The 23,323-nt window shown below is 43.5% G+C and overlaps 1 pseudogene across 1 annotated transcript; it reads left to right on the top strand.

Annotated features, from left to right (window-relative positions):
• Nucleotides 1–1,376: 1,376 nt before the first annotated feature.
• LOC311221553 (delta-1-pyrroline-5-carboxylate synthase-like) lies at nucleotides 1,377–19,321 on the top strand (annotated as a pseudogene). The gene is made up of 11 exons: nucleotides 1,377–1,475; nucleotides 1,944–2,088; nucleotides 4,340–4,413; nucleotides 4,641–4,746; nucleotides 5,848–6,074; nucleotides 14,102–14,239; nucleotides 14,349–14,544; nucleotides 14,786–14,907; nucleotides 16,683–16,869; nucleotides 18,415–18,501; nucleotides 19,119–19,321. The product of its transcript is annotated as a delta-1-pyrroline-5-carboxylate synthase-like (transcript).
• Nucleotides 19,322–23,323: the final 4,002 nt, after the last annotated feature.

The following is a 23,323-nucleotide window of genomic DNA, read 5'->3' as shown; positions in this document are numbered from 1 at the left end:
AGATTCTCGGCTCACAGCGCCAAAGCAAACTCTGCCCAGGCCACACAACACACACTACACAAGCTACGGTATTTAAGACACACGAGCTGGAACGTTCCTGCCCAAGAATCAGTCGCATCACACAGGACGGATGCCGCATGCTCCTAGAAACCAAACCTACCAGTCCTGAACAGCTTCCCTGCCAGACAGCTCCCCACCTCCTCCTGCCAACCACGCTCAGCACACGCACTATTTGCCTCTCAAAAACAACAACAACAACCAACCAACCAAACAAACAAAAACCCACAAAAAGTAAGAACATACACACACAAAAGCGACTGAGCTCCACAGATGCCAAAAAGCCACGCACACACAGCAGCCCGGCAGGGGTAATCACAGACCCTTTACAGATGAAAAAAGGTAACTCTGATACGACCCTGCTCAGTCTCTTAGTAATACTGTGCCTACGTGCTCAAGCCTCTTGGAGCATGTAATCAAGCTGTTTTTAGTTCTCTGGAGAGTTACACAAGTGATTAAAATATAACTCAAAACCAGAAGTGTATCCCACCATCCCTAAAACCAGTGATCCAGCAACCTCTGCTAAATATCCCTCTATTAAGTGAATTCCAAGCACTTAAAATCCAGAAATCCATAGACTCCAAGCTGCCTAAAGAAGCACCTGTAGAAACAAGAGAAAAAGCACACCCTGAGGCACCTCACAGCCACAGCATACCTGCTGCAACACCTCTCTCTTCCCAGCTCCTTTACCTCAGCTGCTCATTAGCTCTATCTGAAACGTGTGCCCAGGCAGCGCTGCACAAAGTTGTGCCATCAGACTTAAAAAAAAAAAAAAAAAAGGCCCACAGCACAACAGCTGCTGCTCCTTCTGCTCTCTTTCTACTTTCTTGTGCTTTGCCCCTTCCCTTTCCCAGGTGACTGGGCTTGGGTGCTGGGCGCGGCCAAACGGTATATGAGCCCCAGGTATGCCATCAGAGAGCTCCTTCTGCCTGGGCTGCTCTTTGGGGTAAGTGCTTTGTTTTTCCTTCAGTCAGTTGCAGGGCTCTTTAGGTGGGTCAGAGTCTACGGACGGACTGATGCGTTTCCAAGTAGAGAGCGGTACGCACGTCTTTTTGAGGTGACAGCTAGTAGGATCTGTTAGAATAAACTAATGTAGTACCAGGTGCCTTTATTGCATGCAGTTCTTTCTCAGGTGAGTCACTGTTACGGCACGTTTACGGGTAGGATGTCAATGTTAGTTTGTGTGTTTGCTCTGCTGTGTCTGTGGGGACACGCTGTGCTTGGCTGGGAACCTGGGGCGGAAGTGATGTCAGGGCCTGTCTTCAATCAGGGCGGAAGCACTGTGTGATTGGCTTGGAGGAAGCCAGGGCAGAAGCAGCATGCAGGGCTTGCCGGCGCCATGGGCAGAAGCTGTCGGGGCAGGCCGGGACGCCGAGGAGGGGTGGCGCAACGAGGTTGGTGGTCGGTGGCGCGCCACGGTGGGCTGGATAGGGAGGGGGCGAGGCGGCGGGTGGTTGGTGGCTTCTGTGGAAATGGCCCTTGTGCGGGGTGGGGGCGGTGCATTCAGAGGAACCTTGACAGGCTGCAGATAGGGGCAGGCAGGAACCTTTTGAAGTTCAGGAGAGGGAAATGGCAAGCCCTACCCCTAGGGAGGAACAACTCTATTGAGCAGCACTGGATATCTGGGTACTAAATAAGCATTTCTTCATGGAAGGGGTGGTTAGGCATTAGAACAGGCTGCCCGGGGAAGTGGTGGAGTCCCCATCCTTAGAAGTATTCAAGAGACGTGTGGGCACAGCACTTAGGGATATGATTTAGTGGTAGCATTAGGTTGATGCTTGGACTTGATGGTCTTAAGGGCTTCTTCCAACATAAGAATTGTTGTTGAGGATGGGGATTCAACTAACAAGTGCATTTTTGGGAACTGGCTCTCTCCTTCACTGTAGGTGACAGCAGCTTTGTGGGCCCTGCGAGGAGGCACCTCTGTAGTGATTGCAAATGGAGTCCACCCGAAAATCTCGGGTCATGTCATCACAGATATTGTAGAAGGGAAGAAAGTTGGAACTTTTTTTTCAGAGGTAAGACCTGCAGGTGAGTACGGAAGTAATATGTACGCTGGGAGCAGTAGAGATTCCCTGGCAGTTTAGGGTTGAAATTTGGCTAGGCCTGCCTGTTCAACAAATGGGAAACTATGCTCTGCTTGACAAGCGGCTTTGGAAAGGTAAGTTTCAATGTTGGAATGGAACATCTTGAATCCTCTGCTTGGGTTCCTTCCAGCTGATGACTTGCTGCATCAGCCTTGCATTCAGAGAACTAAGTAGAATTTGTCTTGTTTTCAGTCTTAGAGGTTATCGTCTCTTATTGATGATTTCAGGGTGAAAGCATGCATATAGAATGTAGTGCTGAACTAAGATAGTGTGCGGTTTCATGTTTTATCCTAGGTTCTTCTTATGACTCAGTCTTTTGTTACTGTATGTAGCAATGTTTTCCTGCCTGTGTGTTGCTGTGACAATGTAACAAGGGCCGCAGAAAGTCAGACCAAAGATCTGTGATCTTAGCAGAATAGAACAAGTATAGAGTGATACTCGTGACTTGCACTGTAAGACAAGCAAATGCCTTGGAGTATAAAAATGCTAAATGGATTTCTTGTAAAAATTGGCCATATCCTTTGGACCCAGGTAAACACTTAGCATCCATGGGTCACAGGAGTCACGAGCCTTAACCAGGTATTGTGTGTAAACTCTGGAGCTAGCACTATGTGAAGAACTGCTTGCTTTACTTTGTGTGTGCTTGTGGGCAGGAGGAGTGAAAGTTGCTTCCTGCTGGCTTTTGATGCCCCCACCTTCTGTATGGAAAGAGAACATGGGTGATCGATCTCTGTTCAACTTCTATGATGAGACATTGTCTTTTCCCTCATTGCTTTTTCACATGAAAAAGGTGTTTTCTTAGTCCTTTTCTACAGAAACTGTTCCAAAGATCTGTCGATCCCTGTTTCTCTTGGCTGAAACTGTTTTTATTCTACTGTGACCTTTTCAAGGTGAGCGAAAATAAAAGTTTGTGTAGCGTCCGAGATGCAAGTGAACCTTCAGTTTATGAGATAGCAAGGCTAACTTTGAGTTTTGATTAGATTGTGGATGGTTTTTGTTGCCTTTCCTAGGCCTTCTCCAAAAGCTTAAACAGGGAAGTTGCTGTTCAACGCTGATGAGCATTGAAGTGATGTTTTCATAGGATTATGTGCACTACCAAGGCCTGATTTCCCCTTTTGTCTCTGCATTGCTTCATGTTTATCTGCTGTGAATTGTACTTGCTATTTTGTTGCATAGTGGCTGCAAAGGAATCACAGGCTGGTTGAGGTTGAAAGGACCTCCAGAGGTCACGTGGTCCAACACCCCTTTTGTGTTCAAAGAACACAAAAATACACGCCACATTATAAAGTATGACCTTGCTTTAAAAAGCTGTTTTAACAGTCCTTCATTAAGTCTTATTAATCAAGTGTCCCCTAGTTCTTTTCTTACGCTTCCCACTATACCTCCTGTTATTTTCCTTACCGTGGGAATTCCTGCTCTGGCAATTTCTGTAGGACACTTCTTGAATAGAAGTCCGGGCATATTAGTCACATGCCAAGTCATCTGTTCTACAGACAATTTCAAGAGTTAAAAGTGAAAACGTAGCTTATCCAGGAGCTCCTTGAGAACTCCTTAGTGAAATGCTGCCTGAGCCTTTTGACTTGTTCCTTCAGTTTCTGTTTCAAAACTTGTTCTGTATCATTTCAGTTTGAGATGGATTCTTTGACATCCGTGCCAAGAAAAAAACCTCTCCTCTGTAGGAGCCCTTCAACGTACACAGAGCGGAGAGAGAGCAGCTATTGTGCAAGCTGTTGCTGAGGCTGGTTTTGGCTTCCTGTATTGTTTGCACATTCCCAGGTTGTTTTGCAATCTTTTCTCTTTTCAGTAGTTATGTAATTAAACTTTTTCAAAGGATGCCTTCCTTTTTTTGCAGTAGCCTCCCACTCCCTGAGATGTAGCTGTCCTTGTATTCTTTTGCTCTTTGTCAAGTCTTCTTGATACAGGTTGTATACTTGTTTGTCCCCTACGACATGGATGATCTTACTGAATCTCTGTGATGCCTTGAAAAGGGCTATGCTCGGGGACCGTGGCAGCATTTTGGTATCTGATACAGATTTTCCTGTTGTGGCATACAGTAAACTTCTTTGATATGTCTCTTAAGACCGTACCTGTTTTTCTGCTTTGAGTAAGGAGTTGAAAGTTGAAAGGTTAGTGTTCATTTCCTTCCACCTTTGTCTGCATGTCTTGTGGTTGTGTGTGTGTGTTTGTTTTGGCAGGCCCTACAGTAGAGCAGCAGGGTGGAATGTCTCGAGCCGGTAGCAGGATGCTGGCAGCTCTGCAGCCTGAGCAGGTGAGAGAACAGTATGTTCTCGCTCTTTAAGGCTGTGAACATGTGGCAAGTTTTAAAATACAGGTTTATAACACAAATGGGTCCTGGAAAAAATCAGCTGGCTCCAAGTATTCAGGGCATCAAGCCAGTGAGAAGATGTGTCAGTAGGAATGAGCTGAAGTGAGCCAGATGTCAAACACCATGGAGTTCGTGTAAGAATGCAGTTCAGACACTTTTCTCTTTCAGAGAGCAGAGATTTATTTTTTTTTTATCATCTCGCTGACTTATTAACTGATCAGAGAGAAGAAATTCTCTTGGCAAACAAAAAGGACTTAGAAGAAGCTGAAAATAAAGGTAATATTGCGGGTCCTTTCATGGAACACCTGTTGTCATGAGCTTTTCTGGGCCTCAAAGGAAAGGAGCAGAACAAGAGTAGTCTGTCACCTGCAATTGGATATTATGGCCGTCACAGATTAGGGAACCCAGGACTTTGAGAGCTTGTCAGTGTAAGCAGCTGCAGCTTCCGTAAGAGCTGTCTCTATCAGAGAAGATGGAGAGAGAGGCCTTTGAAAGCAGCAACCCACAGCATTGTTTAAAAAACTAAAAATAGAACAGTGTTTTCTTTTGCCAAAGGAGGCTCACTTTAGAAATTAAATCTAGCAAGTATCTTCCCTGTTATCATCATGCATGAAATAGCATGAATATTCTCCTGGGCTGGTTAACGTAATGTTTGGCCCCTGTGGGGAAGGTTGTTACTTAAAAATGATGCTTTCCAGAAAGAACCACCTTACCTTCTGACTGAGGAAAGTACAGTTCAGGCAGCACAGACTAAATCCATTCTTTTGTGTAAGAGTGGTGCGTGAGGAAGCTGGTCTTGGGTTAGAAAATGTGTGGAACTGGCGCATCACGAATTGTAAAGTTCAGTAAAAGACATACGGCAACCATTTTGTACTGAGGAGAATGCCTGGAGGGACATTTCTGAGTAAACTTCCTACCTGAACGTGTTCAGACTAGAAAACTCCGGCAGCTCTTGCCCAATCTGAAATGCTATGCGTTCCTTTGCTCTTTGGGATTTCTATCTGTGAAATAGAAAGAGGCAATTAGTGCGCAAACCTTCCAGGAATATTGCAAGGGTAGAAATTGGTAAGAAATTCAGGTACACGGTTGTGTAACGGTACTAGAAATAGGACAAACTTTGTCTTTGCGGATGTTACTTCATATACAAATCATTCATATCGTATTAGGTGTATATGTGATGGTAGGTGAAAGCGTTGTCAAATTGGAGCAGTTTGATTGTAGCTACTAAACTTAATGCTTTACATTGTTCATCTTAGGTAGGTTTCTTGCTGCGGCGTGGGAAACAGCGGCTTTTTTTCCTGGTTTGACCATTAGGTCACTTTTTCTTGAAACTAGCCAGATAAATCTATCTTGAGCGCAATTTTTTCTTTCTTCTAGGAAGATTGGCACTTCCTTTGTTGAAACGTCTCAGTCTGTCTACATCAAAGCTGAACAGCTTGGCTGTTGGGCTCTGTCAGATTGCAGCATCTTCACAGGACAGCGTCGGCAGCATAGTTCGGAGAGCACGCATAGCAAAAGATCTAGAGTTGGAGCAGGTGACAGTGCCTGTTGGGGTCTTTCTTGCGATTTTTTTGAGTCCCGTCCAGACTGACTGTCTTCCACAGGTATGTGAGGAGGGCAGAGAGATCTTTGATAACAAAAGTGTATTTCTACTGGTGAGTTATTGGAAGGCTGCAAGAAGTCTTGCCTCAAAAGACTTCTGCTTGTATTCTTCTGAAATGAATTCTGCTGTCATCCCATTTTTTTTTTTTTTCTACAGAAAACTACAGTCTTCTTGGGACTTGCTTGTGCAATGCTGAGAGTTATTCAGTGTTGGTTTTTGATACCCAACGTAGAGAAGGAGTTAGCTTACATTCAGGTGGTGCAATTTCTGCCTGTGTCTTATCACATAGCTTCCCTGCTTAACTTGCAACTTACAAGGCTCCTACCAATGAGCACTTTTCTGTCCATGCTGACTACAGCTGGATTGCAGGCTACGATTAAACATCAAATGTTTAATATAGGTCGTTAATAACAAACTGCAACTGTTAAGAATATATGCTGACAAGATCAGCACGAAGTAGAAGTTCTAGGCTCTGAGTGGTCTGTCCCATACTGATACTGCATGTTTGCACTGAGGCAGAATGATATCTTTCCACAAGCGTGTAAAAGCTAAGTCTAGGCTCTTACTGCCGGTATCTTTAGCAAGACTGATTGAGCATTTCTCTAACATATGAGCAAGTATTTGAGGAGCAAGGGATGGGTATGGGCACTTAAAAAGAGACTGCCGAAGGGCAGCTTCACAACTGAATTTTGTGAGTGTTTGTCCTCGTTTCATACTGAAGGGGAGTCTGCTCTAGGCAAAGTTCATGTGAAAGGAAAAGGCAGTAGTCTCCCTTTCTGCCATTATTGCTTCCTTGCTGCTTGCTCTGTTCTTCACAGAAAACCAGTATGTTTCCTTGCCAAATTCTAGTCTGTCTTCCTAGACTCCAGCCTTTGCCTCCTGGGTGTCTTGCCTTGCCTAGCCAAAGTCTCCCATTCTCCTCTTCTTTATCTCATTTGTTTTATCAGGCTGATTCTTACTGGCTTCCCACCCTCAACCCCCCCCCCCCCCCCCCCCCAAACTTTCTTTTTTTTTTTTTCTTTTTTTACAGACTTAGGATGGCTTGTCTTGTTACTTTTCTTCCTGCCAGCCCCCATCCTCAAGTTCTCCGATGTAACTTCAGAGGATCATCTTTGATACCTCTGCATCTGAATAATATGGTTTCTCTCCCATGCTGTAGCTGATAGTAGGATGGACTCTGAGTGCAGAGGAGAGGTTGCTTCCTCCATAGTTTACTATTGCATCTCATACTGGTTTGGGTAAGCAATTACCGAGGAAATTTGACTTCTCCATGGAGTAGTGTGTGCCTGATAGCTAGCTGGAGATAGCATACACGGAATTGAGTCAGTGCTCAGAGTTCAGTCTTGAGTTGCAGTAAAGGTGAAACAATTGCAGACTAACAGTTTACCTTCTAGTGAGCTGCGAAGCGAGTGCGGAGTTCCGATCCGCGGTTGCGTATTCTCCGTGAGGGGAGCGGCCGGAGACGAACGAAGTGCGTGACAGACCAAAAAGAAGTGCTGTTTTCACCAAGTTTTGATTGGTGGTGCCCAATATGTGGGCCTGGCAGTGTATCTTGTGATCCTATTTTTGCTCTTAAATGCTTTGAGTGTGACAAGAAAAAAGGCGGGAGCATTATCTAAGTAACTAACAGTTTAGAAGTGTTGGTGTATTTGCTGTGGCGTTTGGTCAGTTTGCCAAGTACTGGAGAGGTGGAGGGGGCTGACTGATTATCAAAGCGGTAGAACGGAGAGAGTCCTTTCTGTGGTGGTTTGGGCTTGAGCCCTGGCAATTTGGTAAGAAGGGGGAGAGTGAATTTATTTAGGTGTCAATGCCTTTTTAAATGGTATTTATTGACGGATACACAGGAGTGATTCCTTGTTTTGTATGGGCTTATTAAGAAAGTGCATGAGAAAACTTGGCATTTGGCTCGAAATTCGGTCCTGTTGAAATGTAAATTTTGTGGAAAAGGTGGTAATGTTTGTCTAGAAGATGAAAGGCTGAGTGCTTCAGCTCTTTTCCTGAAGTTCCATGGATTTATGATTGGAACATGGAACGGGGCTCCTTAATAACCTGAAATAGTAAAGTTTGTATGCGGGAAGAGGCATTTAATCCCAGAGAACTGGGACATTTGGGAAGAAGATTAGGAAAAGATAGTAAAAACCCACAGTAAAAAGGTTTGCGTGGAAATTGAAACAAAGGACAGTAACTAATAAGGAATAGTAATAAATAAATAAAAGGGAATGGAAAATCAAAGAAATGAGTAATATCCAAAACAAAGATGTTTTAAAGAAAGCCTCCTTGGGTGCACACTGGCACATTCAAAGGATATTGTTAGAACTGGGAGCGCAGAAAGGAAGAGGACTTTCACTAAGTATTGCAATCAGTGGTGGCCACTATATAAGCTAAATGGCCACTTTATGGATCAGTCGACTATAACACTATCTGGCAATTCATGTTTTTGAGGAGAGAAGGAAAATAGGATGAAGTGTAGTATACTGATACGTTGTTTCAGCATCTTGGAGAGAAAAGGAGTGGAATTAATTGGCCCTTGACTGAGCCTTTGGTGTTGGCGTGAGAAAAGTACAGGCTGGAGAAAGATAAAGGAAGCGTTAAAAGAGTTGTCCCCGGTGTTAAAGGTGTGACATGTAGTATTTAACAGAGCCCTTTGAAGTTGAATGAGCAGGGAAGGAGGATGTAGGAATGTTAATAGTTCTGCCTCAGCAGGAAGCTGTGTGTTTTGTTTTTTTTTGTTTTTTTTTTGTTTTTTTTAAATAGCAAAACAAATTACGCAACGTTGCTTAACTTGTCAGAAGATAGATAAGAAAGTGTTTTGACAAGCAGCCACGGGAGGGAGAAAAACAGCTTACAGGCCTTTTGAGAAAGTACAAGTTGATTTCACTGAATTGCCCAAGGTAGGGAGGATAAAATATCTATGGGTAATAGCCGATCATTTAACACAATGGGTAGAAGCTTATCCTGTAGCTCGAGCTATGGCACAAATGGTGGTAAAAGCTCTATTAGAACACCTGATACCTAAATATGGGATAATCCAGTACATTGCTTTTGATCAGGGCACACACTTTACTTCTAAAATAATAAAATTATTATGTCAATCATTAGGTATTCAGTGGGAATACCATACTCCGTGGCACCCACAAAGCTCAGGGAAAGTAGAAAGATTGAATCAAACACTAAAACAACACTTGGCTAAATTAATGATCGAGACACAAATGCCCTGGATGAAATGCTTACCATTGGCACTTTTAAACATAAGAACTAAACCACACAGTGAGACCGGATTATCGCCATATGAAATGTTATATGGTATGCCTTATTCTCAAGGGATGCGTCTAGGGAAAATGTAGTTGAGGAGCGTAGCATCCAGAAATACGTAATTACCATTGGAAGGAGGTTACAAGAGCTAAGAGAAATTGGAATGATGGCTCAAACACCACCTTTAGGATTTGCTATTCATAAGATACAACCAGGAGACAAGGTCTTAATAAAAACCTGGAGGGAAGAATCATTGAGCCCCCGATGGGAGGGACTGTAAGTAGTAAGTTTTACTTACTACTGAAACAGCTGTGAGAACAGCGGAAAGGGGTTGGATCCACAGATCCAGAATAAAAGGACCAGTAACGACCGAAACCTGGAGGGTTGAGTCCACTCCTGGGGAACTGAAACTAAAGCTAAAGAAGAACTAATATTCTGGCAATGAGGCTCTGCATGAATTAAGGACGCCAAATAAAGGGGACAAGCCTAAAGGGAGGAAAGGGAGAAGGCAAGACCGGGGCAGGACCCTCCACTGCAGTGTGTATGGTCTACCGAGGGAGGCGATGGGTATTGACTGCCGAGTGAGAGGGCCTCGACCGGACTTCTCCCACACTAAGGTGAGGTTGTCCCGAGAAAATAACGTAAGAACTTTTCTTTTTAAACCCATATAAAATTGTGATTCGTTTTCCAGGAGCTGGATCACCCCGGCAGGCTGAACGGTATCCCAAGCCCAAATTGACCCTGAAAGTGGGCCCAACCCCTTGACTGAAGGCGTCTTGCCTATTATGATCCAGCTACATGGGCAGAAGACGGATCCTGGGGCTATAGGACCCCAATATATATGCTTAATAGAATAACTAGGTTACAAGCTGTAATGGAAATAGTTGTAAATAAAACCGGAGGTGCGCTTGGCTTAATTGCAAAGCAAAATACCAAGATGAGGACTACTTATCTACTTCTGTATCAAAATCGCTTAGCTTTGGATTATTTACTAGCACAAGAAGAAGTCTGTGGAAAATCTAACCTTAGTAATTGCTGTTTAGAGATTAATGATGAAGGTGTTTCTTCCTAGTAGCTGGTAGAATGCTACGTTTTGGTTTAGGATGAGAAGAGCGCTGATAACATGCTGATGTTTTAATTGTTGCAGAGCCGTGCTTACACCAAGCCAAGGACGTTTCAGCTTCTCACTGTCCTGCCAGCGAGCAGGCTGGGGGTGCAGCAAGAGCTGGGAGGAGGGCTGGACTGCTCGGGGTTAGGCTGGGCATCGGACAGCTGGGCATCAGCGGTGGTGAGCAATTGCATTGTGCATCACTTGTTTCATACACATGAGTAGTAGTAGAACTATCATCATTATTGTCATTGTCATTATTATTATTTATGATTATTTATTATTGTTATTTTCTTGTCTTTATCTCACCTCACAGGCTTCACTTTCCCATTTCTCTCTCCCATCCCAGAGAGGGAGGGGGTGAGGTGAGTGAATGGCCGTGTGGTGTTTAGCTGCTAGCTGGGTTAAACCACAACAGAAAGAAAAGCTGTAAATGAACTTGTAAAAGAAATGAAGAAGATTGCACACGTCCCAGTTCAAACTTGGAATGGAATCGATCTAAGAAGATTATGGGAGGGGGCTTTATGGGCAGTGATTGTTTTGCTAAAATGAGGATGGTTGTATTGTGGATATGTGGAGAATTGTTAATAATTCCATGTTTAATACCTTCTATTACCAGGCTGATACACTCCAGTTATACAAGGAATGCAAATATCTGCAGTACCTGTTGTGGGAATAGGAATGTTGTTTTTGCAGAGTTACGTTGTTTAGAGGGCAGGAATGTGGTACTGAGAGATGCTTACAGTGATAAGAAAGCTTAGCAGGCGACCTTGTAAAATGCAGACAACCAGACTTCTTAGGACAATTAGGTGAAAATCACGGTGTCAAGTCAGACAAGTGAAGAAACATTACCTCTCCAAGCAGTAAAAATGTCAAAAGAACTTTGAAATTTAACAGGCCGGCAAGTGAAGGCCATGCATTGTTTGTGAAGCATCGGATAGATGGTGAACCTGGATTACCCAGTCAGTGGGGAAACAGGGGAGGGTCCTGTCATCAGAAAGTATATAAACTGTGTTTTGGAACTAGTAGGTGCGCTCTCCTGCTTGTGGGGCGCCCGCCATTGCAATCGCGAACAAATTACTTCTTCACTGAGATCCTCGCCTGAGCCTAAGTTACTGGCTACGGAGTTTCTCACACTGTTGACCCAGAACCAGGGAGAAGAGAAAACCCATTGCCTGACGATAATAAAAAGAAAAGAATATCCAAAATTGATACCAATTTGGCAAGTATTGACTCGATTGGAAAGGAAAACACGGATCAATACCATGAAAAAGGAGATGGGGGACTGTGAAATATGTTCATCTGATTCGTGTCAATATGGAACAATGCTAGGGCCTCATAATGAAATGTGACCTTCTGTCTTACATCCCCTTGTATAAATAACCACAAGTCCAAGAGAAACAGAGTGGTTAGTGTATATAGTTCTTGTATCTTGCAAAAGAATGGTCTAGCAGTTTGTGTTGATAGAGGGTTTGAAGGGTAAACCTTGAGACTCGGGTCTGGGAGATAAGAGAATAGGGGGGAGTTTTTTGAGATAACTGCTGACTATTGCATGAGACACAACTTTCTGGCATCTGGCCCAGAGACTACTAAATAAGGGGAGGGGGGGGAAGCTGAAGAACGACCGAAGGACAAAACTTGTGAGGAAGACTACGAGCCTTCAGTATGAGCGACCCTCAGAGGGACCACTGGAGACTGATACGCATGCATCCGTGGGATGGTTCGGGTTCTGGGAAACTAATTATAATACTCCTGCCTTTTCCAAAAGTGGTGATGAATATGTATTAGCCTAGGAGCATAAAAACCAGCCGCCTGATGTAACTGGTGCGCGTCTTCGTGGAGCAGAGACTCCCAGCGCACCCAGTGCTGTTTGCTTACCTCTGTTCCTTTAATAAATTGTAAACTTTGATTGTAACCCTGTATGGGACTCGGTCATTTATAACAATATACAATAGCATGTTTGTCTCTAGTACTTACAAGGCGAAGTTCTGAGATCATATTTCACAGACTGCTTCTTACAGATTTCAAGAAATCCAATTGTTCTGAAGTACAGCCGTGCTCTATTACTATCTAAAGGGAACAAACTGTTTTCAAACCCATTACAGATTGGATGTTTTTTATTTATTTAAATAAGCTTGTCTCTGCAGCTTTCCTTCGTGATGCTGATCTTCGGAGAGGCAGATTGTTAACAAGATACAATCAAATTGCATTTTAATGTCTAGTTTTGTATGTTAAAGACGCACAGTATCTGGGTACAGCAAGGTTCCACTAATTGACAAGGATCTTTCTGAAGTATTCCTTATTTTTTCAGTATTCTTTTCAAATTGTGGACAGCAGGATGAGGTAGAATATCAAACACGGTGACTGTTTTTTACCCAGAGGACGCTAGTAGGGAAAAGGAGTTGGTCTGAGTTGACCTTGACATGCTTAAGGGGTTGGTACATGAGAACCTCGTGAAGTTCAAGAAGGCTAAGTGCAAGGTTCACCACCGTCATCAAGGCACTCCCAAGAATGAATGCAGGCTGGTTGATGAGTGGATTGGGAGCAGCCCTGCAGAGAAGGACTTGGGAGTGTTGATGGATGAAAAGCTCTACATGAGGCAGCGATGTGCAGTTGCAAACCAGAAAGCCAGCCGTATCGTGAGCCACATCAAAAGTATGACCAGAAGGTCCAGGGAGGTGATTCTCGTTCTCTACTCCACTCCTGTGAGGCCCCACCTGCAGTGCTGCATTCAGCTCTGGGGACTCCAACATAAGAAATAAATGTGTTAGAGCAGGTCCAGAGCAGGGCCACAAAGTTGATGAGGGCTGGAGGACCTCTCCTATGAAGACAGGCTGAGAGAACTGGGGTTGCTTAGCCTAGAGAAGAGGGGGCTCTGAGGAGACCTTATAGTGGCCCTCTAGTACCTGAAGCAGGCTTCGGGTAAGCTGGGGAGGGACTTTTTGTCAGGGAGTGTAATGACAGGACAAGGAGTAATGGCTTTAAACTAAAAGGGTAGATGTAGATTAGAATAAAGGAAGAAATTCTTTACTATGGGTGGTGAGGCACTGGAACAGGCTGCTTGGGGAAGTTGTGAATGCCCCATCCCTGGAAGTATTGAAGGCCAAGTTGGATGGGGCTTTGAGCAATCTGGTCTAGTGGGAGGTGTCATAGAATCATAGAATGATTTGTGCTGGAAGGGAACTTGAAGGTCATCTACTCCCCCCTGCCATAGGCAAGGACACCTTCTGGTTATAAACGTAAAATCAGCGTGATAAAACAAAAGGCTTCTGTATAAGAGAGCACAAGTAAAATGTTCGTCGTAGGAAGAGCTCATTAGCTACTTCCAGCCAGAATGATTAGGGATAAGAGTTCTTGCATCTGAAATAGTTTTATACAGCTAGCGAATTTGTGCCAGAGCCTATGTTCAGGGTTTCCTTTGACTTACTGCAGTCTCCCTTTGCCAGTAGTACCCTGAAGCTCAAGTTTGTTTCTGAAACGTTAAGATACTTCATTTCTGGAGTTACACGTTCTGACTCGGAAAAAATTCTTGGTGCTGTATACTAATATTGAGTAAGTCAGCAGAATGCAAAATCCTGTTCTTACTCTATTTTGCAGATGTTATTCTCCCAGAGGAGTCAGATCACTTTGTTGTTGTTGTTGTTGTTGTTTTAATTCCCTTCTGGCAGGTGTCTTCTTTGGCCATAGCTAGCGGAAATGGCTTGCTAATAAAAGGAGGGAAAGAGGCAGCATACAGCAATCAAATCCTTCATCATCTGACTCAAGAAGCACTCTCCATTCATGGAGTCAAAGATGCAGTGCAAGTAGTAAGTGTCTAGAATTAAAGCAACAACTTTTGTGCTGTAGCATGTAGAAAAAGCACAGGCAGAGCTTGAGAATTCAGGCCATTGACTGTTTGTGTCACAACTTTCACGTGTGAATACAAGCAAGGAAGTGGAAGATGTCTGCCATTTGGAGAAGCTGGTAGATCTAATCATTCCACATGGTTCATCCCAGCTAGTCAGGAATATCCAGAAAGCTGCTAAGGGAATTCCAGTGATGGGACACGGTGAATGGATCTGTCATGTGTATGTGGACACAGATGCCAGCGTGGAGAAGGCCACATGAATAAGTAAGCTGTGAGTGGGTGACTTGGATACCATGAGTGTAACTGAACTACACATTTGGAATATGTGGTATGGTTACAATATTATTATTATTATTATATTATTATTATATTAATATATTATTATTATATTATATTAATATATATATTAATATATTATTATAACCATAGGTAATAATAATTCACATGCTCTTCAAATTCTGTGTCATAAATGTTACGTAACCAATTGTTTACTCTTAAACCTCAGTCAGAGACTCAAAGTGTGAATATACTGCTGCCTGTGATGCTCGGGAAACACTCCTAATTCACTGAGACCTGCTGAGAACCCCGTTGTTTGATCAGATCATAGACACGTTGAGAGTAGAACAGGTTAGTCATTTATACTTGTGTTGGCTTTTGTTTTGTTTTATTTACTTGTTGTTCATTTTAGGAGCCCTTGGTCTTGCTGACATAGCCCTATGTAGTTTTATGATAACATAACACTTACGTTACCCACATGTCTCTTTGTACACCTTTGTACTCTTTTCGGAGAGCTTTCTTGGCTTCTCCATGCAACCCCAAGCTTTTCCATAGAAACGATCTGCAAGCAGCTTCTTTGGGGTGGCTGCATGCCATTGCTGGGATACAACTACTTCCTTTTACATAGAAAAAAATCATTCTCTGCCTTGGCAGAGCATTTCCCCAACCCTTTCTCTACTACTCTTAATTCTGACTTACTGGCTGGCAACCTCCCGGACCCAAATACTATTCTGATTAAATCTATTAACTTACCTTCTTACCTCAGTCGTTTCCCATTTTATGTTTCTCCTCCTCTAATCTGCTTCATCCACATATTTTGAACATTTTGTCTCACTTGCCTTTATTCCCACCCATTTTCCCGCCCATTATTTCCCCCTCCCACTGTTCCACAGGAACAAAGGCCACTGTCCTACATAATTGCTTTGACATGCGTAATGTTTTGTAGCAGAGATGCATCACGAGAGAAATATTTGTGAAGTACTTAAATTACACTTAAAACATGGATTTTTCACATAGCATTTCCATTTGGCAAATAGTGTATACAAGCAGTGATTGATGCAGGAAAACATGGTAAAATAGGTCATGTTCCGATAATGTTAAAGTCATATTAAGAGAAGCTTGCCAGATAGCTAGTCAGGAGCAAGTCCTCACTCGCTTGTGTTTTCTTTTTGTCTTTTTTTTTTTTTTTAATGTCTGGTTTGGTTGTGTTTTGTTTTGTGGTTTTTTTTTCATAGAATACCCTGAGTTGCAAAGGACCCATGAGGACTACCAAGTTCAACCCCTAGCTCCACACAGGACCACCCAGAAATCAGACCATGCATCTTGGAGCGTTGCCCAAACACTTCTTGAATTCCAGCAGGCTCAGTGCTGTGACCACTGTCCTGGGAGCCTGTTCCAGTGCCCTGCCACCTCTTGGTGCAGAACCTTTCCCTAACATCCAGCCTGACCCTCCCCTGTCACAGCTCTATGCCATTCCCTTGGGTCCTGTCGCTGTCACCTGAGAGAAGAGATCAGCACCTGCTCCTCCACTCCTCCCTCTCATTGTTAAGGTGTCTTAGCTGCTACGATTAAATTCAGAGATTGACGATGCATTAGATCTTCTTCATCAGGATCGTAAAATAACTGAAAGTCCTTGCCTTGTTTTGGGCCCAGTAACTCTTTTGTGTCTGAAACATACACTTTGGAGAGGGCTGGTGTCAGTTTACAAAAGAAAAGGATAAAAACAGGTAAGGTCTTTTGTAGGGGAGACTTGCAAACCTGGAAATATCTGCCTTCCTTGAAACTCCCCTCCCCTCATTTTATATTGCTGACTTTGACATTATATGGCATAGGCTATCCCTTTGGTTAAGTTTGAATCGGTTGTGGTTATGTGCTCTCCTAACTTTTAGCAGACCCTCGACCTTCTCACTGTGGGGGGAGAAGAGAAAGCCTTGGAACTGTGTGAGCACTGTTTAGCAACAGCCAAAACAGTGGTTTGTTTAAGGCAAAAATCCAAAATGTAGCAGTATAGGGACTGCTATGAAGAAAATTAACTCTATCCTAGCTATACCCAGAACAACAAGCTGCACTTTTCACCTGTTACGCATTGGTACAATCTACAGCACAAAATACTTCTGGTATTGCAGGTGAAGATTCATGCTGGCCCAAAGTTTGCCTCTTACTTGACGTTCAACCCCTCAGAAGTGAAATCTCTCCACGACGAATATGGGGATCTGGAGAGCTGCATTGAGGTTGTGGACAGTGTACAAGAGGGTGTCGAACATATCCACAAGTATGGAAGTTCTCACCTGGATGTTACCGTCACGGAGAATGGTTTGTGACCAATCTGTTCCCTTAAGCTTCTGCTTTGGTTTCACTGTGGGATCTTGTTATTAGCATAACTACTTACATTGCAGTAGTTTCTCTTATCTTGGTTCTGTAGTGAGCATAATCAGCTGGAACCCTATGAGCTAAATCTATCTGTAGTTGTGTTTAATTCAAGGAAAACATGTTGTGTGCCCTTATTCCAGGAGGTGAAGGCATGTGTTTGAGCAACTGGCCAACGACAAGTCAACGCATGCTCTTGTCAGGCAGATTGCTTTGTGTTCCTGTATTGTACAGACTTACCACATCAGACAGTTTTGCAGAAACATCTCCTGAATCCTGGAGACGTCTTTAGGCCTCCGAAGGGGGAAGAGGTGAGCTTCTATAGAGGGAATATGGGCTGTAAGAAAGATCAGACTATATACGTTTTGTCTTCCCAGGTTGCTTTTAAGCCTTGCAAACAAGGACCACAAGTGTTTTTCTCCATCTCTCCCAGTCCTTTATTTCCCAGTTCCGCATCTGTAGCGTAAAAGCTGCATGTATCTCAGTTCCCAGTTTCTTGCTCCTTTGATGCTGCGAACTTCTGTTCCTATGCGCCACTCTGTGCTTCTTCCACTCCTCTGCATGAGGTTTGAACACTCTGCCACTTCAAAACGTAGCTAGAACTGCTCCCAGCCAAAGGATGACTCTCCATACAAGGCTAAAACTTCTGAGAGTCAGCTACAGTAAGGTCATTTTGATTTGTGGCTCATCAGTGTGAGATTCAAGCAGGCATCTGTTTCTGTACCTTCTGCAGAAATTAAACGAGTAGCACCGAAAGGCATGCATTTGATACTGTAAGCCACTACCTGGTGCACTAGTGATTTGCTTGGGTGTGTACTGGAGATAGAGTTCATCTTTAGCATTCGTCCCATTGCTCTGGGCAACTGACTTGCAGCTTACAGCCTTACAGAGAAAGGCATCCTCCAGAGTACTAAGGCTCGTACAACTCTGCTTGAGGTTGTTCCAGTCTCACATGTTCTGTGTTGAACTGGGTTAGTTAGCTGACTTCATGTGGTGTTTCGGCATTCTCTTTCCCAAATACTATTTTCAGTATAAACTTAATATAGGACTTTCCATTAATTTCCATTAATTCCATTATGATAGGACTTTCCATGTTCTTTATAGAACAGTTCCATGTATCCATTGAGATAATGTAGAGCTGAACATGTAGTTTAACTGTCTGACTGCAAAATGTAGCTCGGGGCTGCTGTCACTTCTTCCCAGTCATACAACTATCCCTGTTTGCGAGGTCTAGGCTGTAGTAAGAATTAGACGTCTTTTCACTTCTTGTCTTTGCAAGCTTCTTGTAATATTTATAGTTGTGTCTATGTGATAAACGTATTACGAAGAAGGTGTGTATGAACATGCTTTAATCCAGGCTGTTAAATACTGTCTGATAATGTTGCAGGTGAAAGTTCTGTTATTGTATCTCTTCACGGTATGAGGCTGTGCCTATTGGACTGCATGATCACTCTGTACTGTATCCTATTTTCTTCTCTGCCTCTTTTTCAGAGAAAACAGTGGAGTTCTTCCTCCAGCATGTGGACAGTGCTTGGAATGCCAGTAACCGATTCTCTGATGGATAGAGATTTGTACTCTGTATGTGCCTGTGGTGTGCAGGCAGCTAAGCACCACAAAGCCGTTTGCTCCCTCAGCAGTGTGGGAGGAAGGAAAGACTGGAACAAAACTGAGTATCAGTTACCTAAGTAAAGAGGTGCACATACTAGGAAGTGCAGAAGACAAGGGAAACATTAATTCCTGAGGTAGAAACTACTAGAAATCGCTGTAGCAGGCTTGAACATGCAGTGCTCTGTGTGTTAAAAAATTGTGTTTAGGGTTTTATAAGATCACGCAATAGTCTGTTTAAGAAGAGGAAAAAGAAAAACAAAAAAGGATATAAGAATGGAATCCTGACTAATTTAGTTCTTATTGTTCAAAGGGTAAACCCTCAAACAAATGTACGATGTATGTAAGACACACGTAGCTTTCTGGCTTCTTTCTCTCTAAAAGTGAAGCTGAAACTGACAGAAGTATAAACATTCCAATTTAGAATAAAGCTCCTCTGATCAGAACAGGTAAAAATAACTTCTGACACTTGGGGAGGAGTGAAGGAAGGGAGGTGAATGACTGCTTCTACATAAAGATGCAGGGCTATATAGTACAAAGTTGAATATCTTCTGAGGATCAACTACCTTTACCTTGTGTGTTTTCTACAGGTGATGAAGTTGGAATTAGTACTTCTCGTATCCATGCACGCGAACCAGTGGGAATTGAAGGACTCTGAACTACAAAGTGGTTACTGACAGGGGACAATCATGTTGTTTCTGACTTCTCAGAGCACGGGAGCATGAAGTAGCCCCATGAGAGCCTACCTCTCCCTCAGAGAAATACCGAGTACATTGAGAAAACTCATCAATAAAATGTTTATTGAAGACGTTCAGGCTTCAGGGTACTCTTTGGGGAAAGAGATTTGCTTTTCAGCTCTGAGATCATTGTTCTTGGTCATTGTGCAGTACAATGAATATGAAGTGATCCCATCCGTGACACGCATTATTTGTTGCTGCCTCTTACTGTTTCCTTAGATAGTATCTGCAAACTGACCTTGCTTTTGCCAGAGAGGTTTCTTTAAAACATGCAGATACCGTAAGGAAAAGTTGAAATATCTGCTGCGTTCTGTTCATGCCCTTGCTCCCCTCCAGCAAAGATGCCTGGTGGTAGAGTGTAATTTTTTTTCCCTGTCTTTAATCTGAACACCTGTCTTGGTGAACAAACTCGGTAGCTTTCCTTTAGTCACGTGACCACAGCAGCTCTTGAAAGCTCTAAAGCTTTAAGACACTTACTGTCTTTGTTTGATCACTCTGTGATTCCTATGCGTTTGGAACGTATATTTCATTAATGTTTTGACCAAGCAACCTTTTTTATCTAATTTCTTTGTATTTTTGACAACTGTAGATAAATAGCGCAACTGTATACGGTGTGAATTTTGTTACCTCTGTCCACCAGACATTTATTTCTCATGGGTTTTCTGTGAAATGTAATCCCTCCAAACCCGTCGTCCAGATGCAATACTACCTTGAAGTTTAAAAGAAGCTCTGAATAAATGCTGCCTTTTGCGTACTGGAACAAAGGAACTCACGTGTGCATGCTGCAGCCAGGGCTCAGGGAAGCCCTCCATAGGTCAGGGTGGTTGGAGTGTCAAGGTGCATGGGGAGGGAGTGGAATGGTGCCACACTGCAAATGCTGGCAGGGCAGGGAGTGGCATGGGTGCAGCCTGCACAGGGACATTCTCTCCTGTGCATCCGTTTCTTGCTGCTAACTTGCCTCTGCATGCTTTGTTGACTGCTGGCGTGTGCGTGGTACTCAGGAGCCAACATAGTGGCACACAGGACCTATCCGGGCATCTGGGTGTCTGCTGGGTAGCCATGTTACTGCACTCACCCATGTAGGACCATTGCACTCTACTCTGCAATCCTGAGAAAGCCATTATGCCCCACGCTCCTCTTGTGCTTCTATGCTCTCCTGAAACTTTGTGACAACTGCTTGCACTGCAACCACAACTGGTACTGCCCATCAATGATAAAAGTACTGATACTGCAGCAGCCAGTACTGCACGCCTGCAGTAGCGTTCCCTGCAATTCCTCTGTCCAGCTACCGCTGTTACTCCTTCCTCTGTCCCACTCGTCTCTTGATCTTTTTTGATTCCTCTGCCCTTCTCAGTGTCTGTCTTCCTCTATCCTTTCCCCTGGTCTCATAACATCTAATCTAACTCCCCTCTTTCTCTTTTAGTTTGGAAACTTCCTTGCCCTGTCATTATCTGTCTGAGCAAAGAGTTGCTCTCCAACTTTTTTTATAAGCCACCTTTAGGCACTGAAAGGCGGCAATTAGCTCTCCCTGGAGCTTTTTCTTCTCCGTGATGAACAACTCCAGCTCTCTTGGCCTGTGTTCAGAGGGGAGAATCCCCATCATTTGTTCTAGCTTTCGTTGGGTTAACCATTTCCATTAATGAGGGAACGGTTAAGGCAATTACTCCACAACTACCCAAAGCAGCGATAGTGAGAAGCCCACTTCCAGCATCCATTTCCCATGCAGGGACAGATGGACACTGCTTGATGTCTTGCCCCCCAGGAGAAGGGGAGTCGCCACCTGTCCGTGTTGTTTTTTGTTTTTTGTTTTTTTTTTTTTTTTTCTTTTTTTTTTTTCTTTTTTCTGCGAGTGATATTATTACATTGTTTATTTACATGTTTTTGTTTTTGGTGTGTAATCTGTTATGCTCCTAGATTTTTCTTCCTGTGTAAAAGAAAGGTTGAGCTACTTCCAGCTGAAAAAGCTGGAAGTTCGGTTACTTGCTTGATCATATTGTTCTTTCAATATTCAAAGCTGAAGCAAAAGCATGGGGATTGCTGCTTCTAGAGAAACACCAGTTCTCTCACTAGAGTACAACGCTTTCTCAAAAACATGACAGGCCATTAGCTCAGGGTAGCGATCATGCAGCTTATCGGTCACAGTGCGCACAAGAGCATCAGGTCCCCCTCTCGTCACAGAGCCTGTCCGTGGTGTCTCCACTCCACTCTGTGCCCCATCCCGTTCCTTAGAGTCAGCACACGGATATCTCCTACTGCGACAGCATGTAATGTTGGAGGCGTTGGAAGTCCTGATCCATCCATTCGGAGCAGGAGACCGTGTTTTGATGCAAATGTGGAAAGAATCGAAGCTGCAACGTGAGTGGGAAGGACTGTTCCAAGTGCTCCCGACTCCTGAGATGGCAAGAAGAACGGCTGAGAAAAGTGCCTGTTCTCGTCCTGGTCTCCATTCTGCCAACCTGCTCCTTTTCGTTCCTTCTTTCTGCTTCTTTATTGATGACATAACTTCATCACATCGTGTTGCCTTCCTTTTTATTTTTTTTTTTTATCTTGAGGGCAGGCTCCACTCCTATACCCTTCTCTCCACAGCAGTTCTTTTCAAAACAACTTTTCATTGGTCAAACAACTTTGCAAATAACAGTAACAGTAAACACCCAGAAACTTCCATGCCTCAATGGCTGGAGAACAAGAAACCCGAGACTGCATGCAGTCTCCTGAATCACCCTTCTCTGTTCCCTCTAAACTCTTTTACATTCCTGATGGCCTCATCGAGAAGAGTCTAGTGTTAGGGTGGTGTTAGTGTCTAGTGTGGGGCTTTCCAACCCCCATGGCCACCCTCCCAAATCTTCCCCTTCTTTATTAATATCAACCATTTTCTTGACATGAATTACCACTCCATATATAACACTTCCAATTAGGTGGTAAATTCTTCCTTGCCCTCCCATCACCACATAGCCACCAATACCCTATACCTAATTTTCACCCACTTTCCAAAGATCCATCCACTCCAGACTCCTTATCAGGGTCCTATGCTACTTGGATAGTAATATTACAAAATGACCTTAAATTGGCTAGATTATATCCCCCTGCATTTACAGTTTTTGAACAGTCAGGTTCCCGACCAAAACTAAGCCCCAGATCACGCAAGATCTTTTGTTCGCTGCTATCATTGACCCCCATACACCGACTTTTAACAGTAACGTTTCCCGTGCTTATAAAGCAAATTTCGGTCCCTCAGGGAGGGTATAATTTACCCTTTCCACTCCCCAACATTGAGCGGACCACATCTGATTAGTCTATATAATGCATTGTTCCAATTTCTGGAGGGTATCCCATATAGCGGGATTTCCATATTGCCCCTCGGAAGTGCAGTACATATCCAACAGTCAGATAAATTTAAAGATCGGGCGACTCTTTCAGGTATGTTTACATACGAGTTTTCCTTCCATGCTTGAGCTGATACAATAGTTACAAGCAATGTCCAAAGTCCATACGTATTGCCTTTTCAATTTCAACTTATTGGGTCCCATCGTTTCAAGTGTCCATGGACCTTGCGTTGACTTCTTGATTCTCATGTGGTGAATCCAAGCAGGTTGTTCTTTAATTTTTACTGCGGTGTATGATGTAAGCAGCACCTGAAAGGGTCCTTCCCATTGGGGTTCCAAAGTTTCTTCTGCAAGAGACTTTACATATATAGATGTATAATCTCCAGGTTGTACATTGTGTATAGGTCTATCCAAAATGCTACTCCGGGTTCCAGCTACATATTTTCCAATTTTGTCTAATTGTTTCCCTAATGCCACCATATAGGATGTCATAATTTTGTCTCCTGCTTGTGCGGACATCCCCTTCTGTATTCCATAGGGTTGTCCATACAGGATTTCAAAAGGGCTCAGTCCCTCCTTTGCTCTTGGCCTTGTTCGTGTGCGTAAGAGAGCCAAAGGAAGAGACTGAGGCCAGGCCAGATTCGCTTTCTGTCCCAACTTTACAATCTGTTGTTTGATCAAGTGGTTCATCTTTTCTACCTGGCCACTTGACTGAGGGCGATACGGGGTATGAAG

This window comes from Netta rufina, assembly GCF_964035555.1.
Source record: "Netta rufina genome assembly, chromosome: Z".
NCBI classification, from domain to species: domain Eukaryota; kingdom Metazoa; phylum Chordata; class Aves; order Anseriformes; family Anatidae; genus Netta; species Netta rufina.
This window is presented reverse-complemented; position numbering and strand designations above follow the sequence as displayed.